The sequence below is a fragment of the Canis lupus genome, chromosome 1, assembly GCF_048164855.1.
Source record: "Canis lupus baileyi chromosome 1, mCanLup2.hap1, whole genome shotgun sequence".
NCBI lineage: Eukaryota > Metazoa > Chordata > Mammalia > Carnivora > Canidae > Canis > Canis lupus.
In genome coordinates, this window is record NC_132838.1 from 68061286 (window position 1) to 68075131 (window position 13846).

The following is a 13846-nucleotide window of genomic DNA, read 5'->3' on the forward strand; positions in this document are numbered from 1 at the left end:
AAAAAAAGACTTTTACTGCATTTTGCTTTTGAAACCATGACTAGGTTCAATGTAAAGTAGTATTTTGACTCTGTATAAGAAAAGAAAGTATGGTTAATGGATAAGAAAAAAAAAACTTAATTTTCTAAACCATGTGTATTTATATTTCATGGAAAATTGTGTAACAATAGGGGTTTTCTTTTTTGCTTTGGCTGCTAGGAAACACAGAGCTGAATTTGCAGTTATATTTAGTAATTGTGCAGTTTGTTGGCCTACCTTGTTATATACTAAATTTCTGGTGGCCTTATTTTACTGGTCTACCCTATTTTCCTTTCGCTTTAATTTCTTTACTCATTTATATTTTAATGTACTAGTTTCAATTTTGTAAACTAAGACCTACATCTACCACTAAATAAGCAATCAATCAATCAATTAATTGATGGATCCATCAATTGATCTACCCCAGGGGAATGAGTACTTAGGTTTCGTAGATTCACAGAATAGATAGAAAGGGTCTTAAGTCTTGCTTCTTAATTCTTTCTACATGAAAAATGCCAGGTCACAGAAAGGGATCTGCAATTTCCTAGTGCGTCCTTAAAGCCATGTGCTAATTAACCGCTTCTCGGGGCGAAATGGGAATGGGAATGGTTTCTGCGTTATGAAAAGCTATTGGTTAAGGTGTACTCTATGGTCATGCATCTCTAAATCACATAATTCCACTAGTTTTTGAGTTTCTATCTCCTCTATGTGACATGCTGCCAGTTATCCTTGGATTTTGGAGAGAGAAAGAGATTAGGATGACCCACCGGGTCCTCCAGATTCTTAGCAAAACTGTCAAGAAAAATAAATCTTGGTAGAGAATCTATAAATCTTAGCAAATAGACATGTTTGAGGAGGCTAGGTAAGACATTAGTAATGCCTTTAAATCATTGCAACCTACTCCTGTATTAAAAAAAATAATTACGTGATTCAGATCTAAAGATATGATTTCTCAAGAAGAAAAACGACACCTGAGTTGATAAGTGACAAGACCCATCACAGAGCTATTTTGTCCGGTAGTGATACAGCTGCTGATCAGTTTACTAAGGAGCCCAAGGGCAGATTAATTATTTAGCAGTGGAATAAATTGAAAAGTTGGCCCTAACTACTTCAATACAAATTGAAACACCAGACTCTGCAAAACTCTCAGCAATAATCACAGAAAAGGCAAGTGGATTTGAAACTAGGTTTTGCAATTGTTCTGTCATCACCATCTCCTTTTGCTGCTTCTTCACCCTCGGCCTCCATTTCCCCCACCCCAGGCCATCCCATGACCTCCAATCCTCCTACCCACATGCCTGCTTCTTGTTGACCAATACCCTCCTAACATGGCCATTCCTCTCTGCATCTTTCCCTCTCTCCTTTCCTCCTCCTTCCTTCCTACATTTAATGCTCTGTGCTGGGCATTGAGGGGAACAGAGATGGAGCACAAGGTTCCATACATCTGAGAGCCTAAGTTGCCATCTAATGTTGAGTATGGGGCCAGGGAGGATGACGTGGGGGAAAAAACAATTAGAAATAAAGGCAAATAGGAGAGGCACAACTAAGGTTCAAACAACCTGCTGTAAAAAGCCAGATGAAGAAGCAATTAATTTCTGTCATTTTCTAGCAAGGATGGGTGACAAATATCTTTACTCTGTGTACTCCCCTCCCATCTGTTTCTCTCACTTCTAATGGGGACAATTTGGGATCTGAGTTGTCAGTTTCTGCTACTGAAATGTGAAACTGGAGGATGAAATTTATTCTGATGTCACAGAAGAAGCTGTATTTAACTTAATACAGTGAAAGAGCAGTTTGGTGGCCAAATCTCTATGAGCAACAATGATCCAAGTTCCCTGTTGCCTGTTTCTGCTTTGGGACCCCCCCCCCCCAATACTAGTTGTTTTCCATCATGTTTTCTCATCTCTCCCTCTCCTCTAACTTCCCAATGCCTTCCTAGGATTTCCCAGTGTTTTTTCTTTTGCTGCCTCACTAGTTTCTGGTACCAGACTCTTCCAGCTGCTGCACACTTCAAGTACAGACCAGCCTATGTACCAGGGCGACCTTCATTGCCTATATGTTATGAATTTAGGGGCATTCCTTAGAGTCCCTAGGTCTAAAAATGCCATCATCTCACGTGTCTTGCCAAACACTCAAATATCCTGTGAGGGTAGAGTAGAAGGTCTATGCGTCGATTATACATCCGTTGGAATTATTTCAAAAATCTAGTGGGGATGAGCTACCTTCAGAGGTGAATTCACTCATCCAGCGTCTATTTATTTAGCATCCTCTTGCAAGTTAACCTCTTACAAAAATGAGTAAGACTTGTCAGTCTCATATGCTGGTTGGGGAAAGAAACACAACTCCGATTTTAGTAAGTGATAATTATTAGGAGGAGGAATCACCAATGTGGCCTTGGGAATTGGGTAAAAGTTTCAGACAAAGGACCACAGATGTGAGGTAAATCTTGAAGTTTAAGTTGGAGTTGGCCAGAGCTAGGGAAGGAGGGGGAAATTTTGGAATTATGAAAACTTTAAAATGGGGAAGTTTTGGGTGAAGGCCAGGATAGAGACTTGAAGCAGCCAGGAATAGCATAAGACACTGTGGGTAGGGGAGAAGAGATAGATTCAGAATCTGGGAAAAAAATGCCAGAAGGGAGAAGGGAATAGGGGAAGATTATAAGACAGTCTGTGACTATTTTAGACATTTACCATTGAGAGCTTGTTTTAAGAGGCAAAGAAGCAAGGCAGCTGGGATTACATTAGTAGGATAATTTGGAAGGAATTCGAATATGAATAATGGAACTGACAGTAGTGAATTGTCAACATTCCTTTTAATGGACCCTTCCCCTAGTGACCCAAGATCTGTGTTGTTTGTTAAACAGAAATATGTGGAAAAGCACACACGTCCTGGTTCTATCATCAACTCACTGCTTGCAAGTACCCTAAACTCCCAGGGATCCACTTCTTCAGATTGCACAGGAAAGCATGGGAAATGATGATCCCTAAGATCTCTTTTTTAATCCTAAAAAAGAGATGGTTATTTATAGGTCTTGGAAGAATTGTGCTGTGTATAGCACTATCTAAATAGACACAATCTCCTCCTACCAGGAGCATGAGCGTTACCAGAACTTTGGCACCAAGGAACTCAGGGTTTTATTATTTTAAATTTTAAAAATAACTTTTTCCTCATTACAAAAATAACACAGAAAAATTCAAAAGAAGAACTTTGTGAAACTTACAACTCCTACCCACTTGGACACAACCATGGTTAATACTTGGTATATAGCCTTACTAAGAATACTGTTATTTCCATATCAAATCAATAGTGGATTATTCTCTACTAGAGAAAGCTGTTTGCTTCTTCTAGAGCCAAGAGGTTTTTACACACACACACACACACACACACACACAATTGAGCACTTCAAGGGGCTCAACAAATCCAAGCAGATTTCATTCTCCCTAAAAAGTCACTCAACGTACATTAATAAAAGCTAGAAGAATTACAACTCAATACAAATGTCTTCCCTGTGATTTCAGACTAATGATGCTTCTTTAAAGTCCTTTCAAGGAACACACTCAGACATTAACAGGTGTGATCTATGGTGTATGTACCATGTGTCAGGTACCGCACAAAATACTCTCTATATGCTACCTCTAAGCCTCATAATAATACACTGGGGCAGGTATTTTGATCCCAGTTTTTATAGATAAGATTTCAAAGGCCTGAAGGGGATAAACTTCACTATGGCTGCATTGCTAGCAAAGTGCTGACACAAGATTTGGACCCAAAACTTCCTGGTACAAATGTCATCTTCTTACCACAATACCAACATTCACCAGGCTGTTCCCTAAATAATACTAGTGTCCAGCGAGATAATAAAGAGAGTTCCATGGAAAAAGACCTTATTGTCAACTATGTTTGCAAAACACTACACAGGAAAGAAACCTATTTAACTTAACTCTTAGTTATATATATATATATTCTTTGTAAATATTCATGTGTACCATTTATTTATTTCTATTTTAATTTTTTAATTGTTTAATTTCTTTGAGAGAGAGAGCGTGCAAGATGGGGAGGGGGAGAGGAAGAGAGAATCCACACTGGGCATGGAGTCTGACACAGGGCTCGATCTCACAACCTCGTAAGTCTTAGTTTGTCAATCCTATTTGGCCGCTACACGTATATTTTCCACTGTCGGACGTTTGGCACATCACGCTAGATACCGAGGCCAGAGATAATGACTGAGGGAACCCGAGAGCCATTCAGTGATCTAGGTTTTTCCTATTCAGTACAATGTACACAACTATTGCCCACTAGGAGCACTTCAGACAGTTCAGGGAACCCTGCGTAACAGAGTATACAAAGACCAGAAGTCCATATTTTCCTCCAAGTCTCAAGTATAAACAGAAAGTGATTTATTGCAAACTTCATAAAGTATAAACCCCGTTACACGGACCCCTTCTGAACCCCTGCGAGGGCCCTAACAATAGTTTCTGTAATCAGGGGCTTTTTGTAACATTTGCAGAGAAAAGATATTATACCTGCAATTGCTTGAGACCTCGTCTCTTTCCTCTTCAGCTTGCCCTGTGCCATGTTTTGCCCCGCTGAGTAATACTGGAATAGGGGTAGACTTTTTGGGTATTCAGTTAACTAGATGAGTTCAGAATGCCTTGATTCTGAATTGGAGACAACTTTGCCTGTCAGGGACACTCTGCAATGTCTGGAGACATTTTTGGGTATCAAAACTGGGATGGGGAGTGGTGGGAATGTTGCTGGCACAGAGAGGCCCAGGGGGCTGCCAAACACCTGGAATTTACAGAATGACCCTGCCTCCCACCAATAAAGATTGATTGGGCCCAAAATGTCAATAGTGTCAACATTGAGAAATCCTGGGTCAGCGGAATAAATTTCTGTGGTTGGTTTGCAATTACATTCATATATAGTTAAGTTATTCCTGGTTGTCCTTTCATGAATATTCTGGGCTGACTCACCAAGGGTCATGCTAGGGAGCGAGAAGACCAGAGACGACTCTACGGTAATTGGCACGAGAGGATATCAGTGATGGAAGAGAAAAAAGAATTTGGAATGTATGGAGCCAGAAGCTAGTCTGGGATAATTTTTTTCAAATATTGAACATTTAAAAGTTAAAAGTAGACCCCTGTTCAAAACGGAAGTCCTTTTCTGGGAGGAATAGACTCACCAATGCAACATGTACAATTATAAATGCAGCATACATTTTTTTCTTTTTGATGAGAATTATGCACGATGGAATTTATAGAACTCCTCAGATGGAAGGGCACATGCCTAACGCAGTACTATCAACATTGTATATGTCTGTTTTTAAAGTCACCTATTTTTAATGCAGAACAACATAGGAGCATCTTGGCATGACATTGCCAACCATGACTTAAAAGGTGGAAATACAGTCTTCCAAATTAACATTAATTTAAAACTCATGGGATCCACCAGACTAGAAGACAGATTAGGTTATCTTTTCATTCCATTTATAGAAAATAGAGGAATTGGGGCTCAGCGGTTGAGCATCTGCCTTTGGCCCAGGGCATGACCCTGGGTCCTGGGATCGAATCCCGCATCAGGCTCCCCACATGGAGCCTGCTTCTCCCTCTGCCTGTGTCTCTGCCTCTCTCTGTGTCTCTCATGAATAAATAAAACCTTAAAAAAATAAAATACAGGAATTGCTATATAAAGAGGTGCTGGGAATGGGGTGAGTTAAAATTAGACAGTAATTAATAAAAACGTGGTTTCCTTGAATTTTTTTTAAGTTTATTTTACTTGTCAGCTTTTAAAAATATACAATTTGTCATGATTTGTTTCATCAATATTCACTGGAATCTAATTTTTAATTTTAATTTATTTTCTTAAAAAAATTATTCACAAAGTTGTGTTAAACTTCAGACCCTGCAAAGCCTAGATATTCTCCTATATACGCACTTTATTTTGATATAAAATCCTGAATTGGTATTTCTTTGAATTCTTTAAAGACAGTGTTTGCTTCCTACTCATGGCTCATTGCATAAAGCAGCCCCACTGAGAAGTCCATTTTTTCCCTCTTCTGCTCTGTCTTACTAGGACTGAAATATTCTCTTCCATTTCCTTTACTTAATGGAAAATGAAGATGCAAGAAAAAAAATCCCATTTCCTCTGTGAAACCTGCTGCCCTAGAGTCACAAACATAATTTATGGATTCTAGCCATGCTTGCATTCCTTGCCATGCCAATAAAGTTTATTGAAATTGGAATTGGAATTAAAAAGCTTAAACCAAAAGAACCATTCCAGAGGTCAGAAAAATATATATGTGTAGGCTATATCCAAATAAGAATGTTGCTCTTCCTTCAGCCAGACTGTAATGCAAGTCAGCAAAAGCTATCCTGTTTTATTTTTTAATCCAAACTAATCATGTTAACATTGAGGAAAATTTTCATTTTTATTTAATATTTTATGATCTAATACTTGTCATACCATATTAGAATGGAGATCCGAGAAAAAAAAAAGATTTTTTTTTTTTTTTTTGCCTTATGGCTCAGAGTTCTAGGGCTTTAAGATTTATAGGGAACGTGACAAAAAATATCTGTGGTGAGGCTAAAATTACTAGTCGGGGTGAACATTATAAAAATGTAAGTAAAAATGAATTTAAAAGTGATATGAGTACATTGAATTGGTTGAAACGTAAAATCCCACAGAGAAGTATTTGTGGATTGCTGCAGGAAATCTACATTAAAGTACATTATTTCATGCAGAGAGAATCTTACTGAAATTATAAAGTACTCCTATGGCAAAAAGGAAAGAACAACCCACAGCTTTATAGCAGCAGTCGGGGTAACAGCACACATCTCAAAATAAATCTCTCACACTTGCAGAGGAATAACTTCTGCTAATCAAATGTCTCAAAACATCTGGGCACTACTTGAAGTTCTTGCACATTCTGGCCGAAGAGACAGAAATGTAGGTTGCAACAGGCCATAATAGTATTTCAGAGATGCTGTTTTTGGAAACATTTCTAATTTCATTCATTCTTAAAATGCCCGAGTCTGAGGGGAAGACGCAAAGCTGATGGACACAAAAAGCCCAATATTGTGGATTAGGGAATCTGGGAAGCTAAAATTAATTCATTGGCTGGATCTGTGGGAATAATAGGGCACATCAAGCATGTGAGTTCCTGATGCAGCTTCTTATACTCTACTTGGTGTAGCTCTGGAGAGATCGGGTAGGCTTGGTGCCAGAAACTTCTGGGAGCAGAATGTGTATGCTCTGATGCGGTAGCAGGATAATTTGGTCGAGAATTCTATCAAGCTCCCTGCATTAAGAAGAAAATCTATGTGGCTCTGTGGACTTAATCTTTTGCACAATCAGGAAAAAAGGAAGTAGTCCAATACAAAGAAAGGCTAGCGACCGAGAGCCCGAGAACTGTCCATCACTGTGACCTGGGTGTGTTTCTTCACCTCATCTGTCACATAGTAGTACACAGCTGAGGTCCTCCTGCTGAAGACGAAGTGACAGGGACGTACGGTGAAGTGACTTCCCATGACACCTGCCACAGAGTGATTTTGTTGTTTTTGTTTTAATAGTTACATCTTCTCGGGGCGCCTGGGTGGCTCAGTCGGTTAGGCGTCGGCCTTCAGCTCAGGTCATGATCCCGCAATGGGCTCTCTGTTCAGCGGAGAGTCTGCTTCTCCCTCTCCCTCTCCCTGCCACTCTGCCTACTTGTGCTCTCTCTCTCCCTCTCTGGCAAATAAATACATACATTTTTAAATAAAAAGTAGTTATATGCTTCTCTTCCTTTTTTAAAAAGTTTTTTTTCTTAAGATTTTATCTTTAAGTAATCTCTCACCCAACATGGGGTGTGAACTCGCAACCTCAAGATCAAGAGCCACATGTTCTTATCACTGAGCTGGCCAGATACTCCTCCTCTTCCCTTATTTAACCTCAGCTTCCTTTAGGGGATTATGTTTAAGAGTCATTTCTACTATATTTTGAAATAATCATTTTGTTTATATAGGTAAACATTTTGAAATTCAAGGGAGAACATGTCAACAAAATGAAGAAAAAGACTTACGTATCGATGACTCACCGCATAACACCAGAATTCATACTTGTGAAGGTGTGGGAAGAGGGATGTGATTTTTTTTTCCTTTCATATAATATTCTTTGTTTTTTTTTAATTGAAGTTCGATTTGCCAACATATAGTATAGCATTCAGTGTTCATCCCCTCAAGTGCCCCCCTCAGTGCCCATCACCCAGGTACCCCACCCGCCCACCTACCCTTCCACCACCCTTCATTTGTTTCTCAGAATTAGGAGTCTCTCATCATTTGTCTCCCTCTCTAATTTTCCCCACTCAGTGCCCCTTCTTTCCCCTATAATCCCTTTCACTGTCTTATATTCCCATTAGGAGTAAGACCATATGATGCTTGTCCTTCTCGACTGACTTACTTCACTCAGCATCATACCCTCCAGTTCCATCCACGTCAAAATAAATGGTGGATATTTGTCGTTTCTAATGTCTGAAGAATATTCCATTGTATACATAGACCACATCTTCTCTATCCATCATCTGTCAGTGGACACCGAGGCTCCTTCCACAGTGTGGCTATTGTGGACATTGCTGCTATGAACATCGGGGTGCAGATGTCCCGGCATTTCACTGCATCTGTATCTTTGGGGTAAATCCCCAGCAGTGCAATTGCTGGGTCATAGGGCAGGTCTATTTTTAACTCTTTGAGGAACCTCCACACAGTTTTCTAGAGTGGCACATTCCCACCAACAGTGCAGGAGGGTTCCCTTTTCTCCACATCCTCTCTAACATTTGTGGTTTCCTGCCTTGTTAATTTTCCCCATTCTCACTGGTGTGAGGTGGGATCTCATTGTGGTTTTGATCTATATTTCCCTGATGGCAAGTGATGCAGAGCATTTTCTCAGGTGCTTGTTGGCCACGTCTATGTCTTCCTCTGTGAGATTTCTGTTCATGTCTTTTGCCCATTTCATGATTGGATTGTTTGTTTCTTTGCTGTTGAGTTTAATAGTTTCTTTATAGATCTTGGATACTACCCCTTTATCTGATATGTCATTTTCTTTTTTTTTAATATTTTCTTTATTTATTCATGAGAGACACAGAGAGAGGCAGGCTCCATGCGGGGCCTGATGTGGGACTTGATCCCAGGACCCCGGGACCACGCCCCGAGCCAAAGGCAGATGCTCAATCGCTGAACCACCCAGGCATCCTAGATAATGTAATTTTCAAATAACTTCTCCCATTCTGTAGGTTGTCTTTTAGTCTTGTTGACTGTTTCCTTTGCTGTGCAGAAGCTATTTATCTTGATGAAGTCCCAATAGTTCATTTTTGCTTTTGTTTCTCTTGCCTTCATGGATGTATCTTGCAAGAAGTTGCTGTGGCCGAGTTCAAAATGGGTGTTGCCCATGTTCTCCTCTAGGATTTTGATGGATTCTTGTCTCACATTTAGATCTTTCAACCATTTTGGGTTTATCTTTGTGTCTGGTGTAAGACAATGGTCCAGTTTCATTCTTCTGCACGTGGCTGTCCAATTTTCCCAGCACCATGTATTGAAGACACTGTCCTTTTCCAGTAGACAGTCTTTCCTGCTTGGTTGAATATTAGTTGACCATAGAGTTGAGGATCCACTTCTGGGTTCTCTATTCTGTTCCATTGACCTATGTGTCTGTTTTTGTGCCAGTACCACGGTGTCTTGATGAGCACAGCTCTGTAGTACAACCTGAATCCGGCATTGTGATGCCCCCGGCTCTGGTTTTCTTTTTCAATACTCCCCTGGCTATTCAGGGTCTTTTCTGATTCCACACAAATCTTAAGATGATTTGTTCCAACTCTCTGAAGAAAGTCTATGCTATTTTGAAAGGGATTGCACTGAATGTGTCAATGGCCCTGGGTAGCATTGACATTTTCACAGTATTAATTCCAATCCACGAGCATGGAATGTTTCTCCATCTCTTTGTGTCTTCCTCAATTTCTTTCAGAAGTGTCCTGTAGTTTTTAGGGTATAGATCCTTTACCTCTTTGGTTAGGTTTATTCCTAGGTATCTTCTGCTTTTGGGTGCAATTGTAAATGGGAATGACTCCCTAATTTCTCTTTCTTCAGTCTCATTGTTAGTGTAGAGAAATGCCACTGATTTCTGGGCATTGATTTTGCATCCTACCACTCTGCCAAATTGCTGCATGAGCTCTAGCAATCTTGGGGTGGAGTCTTTTGGGTTTTCTATGTACAGTGTCATGTCATCTGCAAAGAGGGAGAGTTTGACTTCTTCTTTGCCAACTTGAATGCCTTTTATTTCTTTCTGCTGTCTGATTGCTGAGGCTAGGACTTCCAGTACTATGTTGAATAGCAGTGGTGAGAGTGGACATCCCTGTCATGTTCCTGATCTTAGGGGAAAGGCTCCCAGTGCTTCCCCATTGAGAATTACATTTGCTGTGGGCTTTTCGTAGATGGCTTTTAAGATGCTGGGGAATGTTCCCTCTATCCCTACGCCCTGAAGAGTTTTGAACAGGAATAGATGCTGTATTTTGTGAAATGCTTTCTCTGCATCTATTGGGAGGATCATATAGTTCTTGTTTTTTCTCTTATTGATGTGATCTATCATGTTGATTGCTTTATGAGTGTGAACCAGCCTTGCATCCCGGGGATAAATCCCACTTGGTCATGGTGAATAATCTTCTTAATGTACTGTTGGATCCTATTGGCTAGTAGCTTGTTGAGAATTTTTGCATCTGTGTTCATCAGGGATATTGGTCTATAATTCTCCTTTTGGTGGGGACTTTGTCTGGTTTTGGAATCAGGGTGATGCGGGCCTCACAGAACGAGTTTGGAAGTATTCCATCCCTTTCCATCCTTTGGAACAGCTTTAGTAAAATAGGTATTATTTCTTCTTTAAGCATTTGATCGAATTCCCCTGAGAAGCCATCTGGCCCTGGACTTTTGTGTCTTGGGAGGTTTTTGATGACTGCTTCAATTTCCTCCGTAGCTATTGGCCTGTTCAGGTTTTCTATTTCTTCCTGCTCCAGAAATATACCCATTTCTTCTAGATTGCTTAATTTGTTGGCATACGGCTGCTCATAATACATTTTTAAAATCGTTTGTATTTCCTTAGTATTGGTTATGATCTTTCCTTTTTCATTCATGATTTTATTAATTTGAGTCTTTTGTCTTTTAAATAAAGCTGGCTAATGGCTTATATATCTTATTAATTCTTTCAAAGAACCAACTCCAGGTTTTGTTGATCTGTTCCACAGTTCTTCTGGTCTCTATTTCATTGAGTTCTGCTCAAATCCTTATTAATTCTCTTCTTCTGTCTGATGTAGGTTTTACTTTCTGTTCTTTTTTTTAAAATTTTTTATTTATTTATGATTGTCACAGAGAGAGAGAGAGAGAGAGAGAGGCAGAGACATAGGCAGAGGGAGAAGCAGGCTCCATGCACCGGGAGCCCGATGTGGGATTTGATCCCGGGTCTCCAGGATCGCGCCCTGGGCCAAAGGCAGGTGCTAAACCACTGCGCCACCCAGGGATCACTTACTTTCTGTTCTTAATCCAATTCCTTTAGGTGCAAGGTTAGCTTGTTTATTTGTTTTTTTTTTTTTTTTCAAATTTTTGATGGATGCTTGTATTGTGATGTATTTCCCTCTTAGGACTGCTTTTGCTGTATCCCAAAGATTTTGAATGGTTGTATCTTCATTCTCAGTAGTCTCCATGAATGTTTTTAATTCCTCTCTAATTTCCTGGTTGACCCTTTCATCTTTTAGCAGGATGGTCTTTAACCTCGTGTTTGAGTTTCTTCCAAATTTCTTCTTGTGATTTAGTTCTAGTTTGAAAGCACTATAGTCTGAAAATATGCAGGGTACTATCCCAATCTTTTGGTATTGGTTAAGACATGATTTGTGACCCAGTATATGTGGTCTATTCTGGAGAAAGTTCCACGTGCACTTGAGAAGAATGTGTATTCAGTTGTGTTTGGATGTAAAGTTCTGTAAATATCTGTGAAATCCATCTGGTCCAGTGTATCATTTAAAGCTCTTGTTTCTTTGGTGATGTTGTGCTTAGAAAATCTGTCATTTGCAGAAAGTACCATGTTGAAGTCTCCCAGTATAAGTGTATTATCTAAGTATCTCTTTACTTTGGTTATTAATTGATATACTTGGCAGCTCCCACATTAGGGGCATAAATATTCATGATTGTTAGGTCCTCTTGTTGGATAGACCCTTTAAGTATGATATAGTGTCCCTCTTCATCTCTTACTACAGTCTTTGGGATAAACTTTAGTTTATCTGATATAAGGATTGCCACCCCTGCTTTCTTTTGAGGACGATCTGAATGGTAAATGGTTCTCCAACCTTTCATTTTCAGGCTGTAGGTGTCCTTAGGTCTAAAATGAGTCTCTTGTAGACAGCAAATAGATGGATCTTGCTTTTTTATTCAGTCTGAAACCCTGCATCTTTTGATGGGGTCATTAAGCCCACTCACGTTCAGAGTTAATATTGAAAGATATGAATTTAATGTCATCGTAATACCTATTCACTCCCTGTCTTTGTGGATTATTTCTTTGGACTTCCTCTTTCTTTTACAGGGTCCCCCTTAATATTTCTTGCAGAGCTGGCTTGGAGGTCACATATTCTTTCAGTTTCTGCCTATCTTGGAAGCTCTTTATCTCTCCTATTCTGAATGAGAGCCTTGCTGGATAGAGTATTATTGGCTGCATGTTCTTCTCATTTAGGACCCTGAATATATCCTGCCAGCCTTTTCTGGCCTGCCAGGTCTCTGTGGACGGGTCTGCTGTTAATCTGATATTTCTCCCCATATAAGTTAGGGATCTCTTGTCTCTCGCTGCTTTAAGGAATTTCTCTTTATCTTTGGAATTTGCAAGTTTCACTATTAAATGTCGAGGTTTTGAATGGTTTTATTGATTGGGGGGGATCCCCTCTATGTCCTTTATGTGAATGCCTAGTTCCCTCCCCAGTTAGGGAAGTTCTCAGCTATGATTTGTTCAAATATACTTCATGGCCCTCTCTTCCCCTCAGCATCTTCTGGAACCTCACTTATAGGATTCTTCTTTCTCAGGCTGTCATTTATTTCCCTTAGCCTTTCCTCATGGTCTCCTAATTGTTTTTTCTCTTTTTGCCTCAGCTTCCTTCCTTACCATCAACTTGTCTTCTATGTTGCTCACTCTTGCTTTCACCTCATTAACCCTCATCGTTAGGACCTCCAGTTTGGATTGCATCTCATTTAATTGATTTTTAATTTTGGCTTGATTACATCCAAATTCTGCAGTAACAAAGTCTCTAGAGCACATTATGCTCTTTTCCGGAGCCACCAGTAGCTTTATATTTGTGCTTCTGAATTGACTTTCAGACATTGAATTGTAATCCAAATTCTGTAACTCTGTGGCAGAGAGTACTGTTTCGGATTCTTTCTTTTGTGGTGAGTTCTTCCTTCTAGTCATTTTTTTCAGTGGAGAGTGGCTGTATGAGCAGGCTGAGTCAAAAATATCAACCACGACCTAAGTAAATTCCACCCTAGATGATTCTGATGAGGTCAGAGACCAGAAAATGAAAAAGAAGATCAGAACAAAATAAAACAAAAGCACCACTAAAGTGAGAAACAAATTTTAATAGTAAAAATAAAAGGACAAAAACCCCAAAGAAGAAAAAGGAAAAAGAATAACAGAAAAAAAAATGTAAAGAGGAAAAAAAAAAAGGAAGAAAAAAGTGGGGGGATCCTGGAGGATGATGGTAGTGAAGAAGTGGTAGTTGAGAGAGAGTGCCGTCTACTTGAGGGGTCTAGAGGGTGATCCTCTTGGTTCTGAGTGC

General features: G+C 39.7%; 1 long non-coding RNA gene across 1 annotated transcript in view; it reads left to right on the forward strand.

The window, feature by feature from the left end:
- Positions 1-4050: 4050 nt before the first annotated feature.
- LOC140618761 (uncharacterized) overlaps positions 4051-13846 on the forward strand; it is a 34828-nt gene continuing 25032 nt past the window's right edge. The window contains exon 1 of the long non-coding RNA XR_012018840.1: positions 4051-4141. This is a non-coding gene — a long non-coding RNA (uncharacterized lncRNA). The remainder of the gene's footprint in view (positions 4142-13846) is intronic.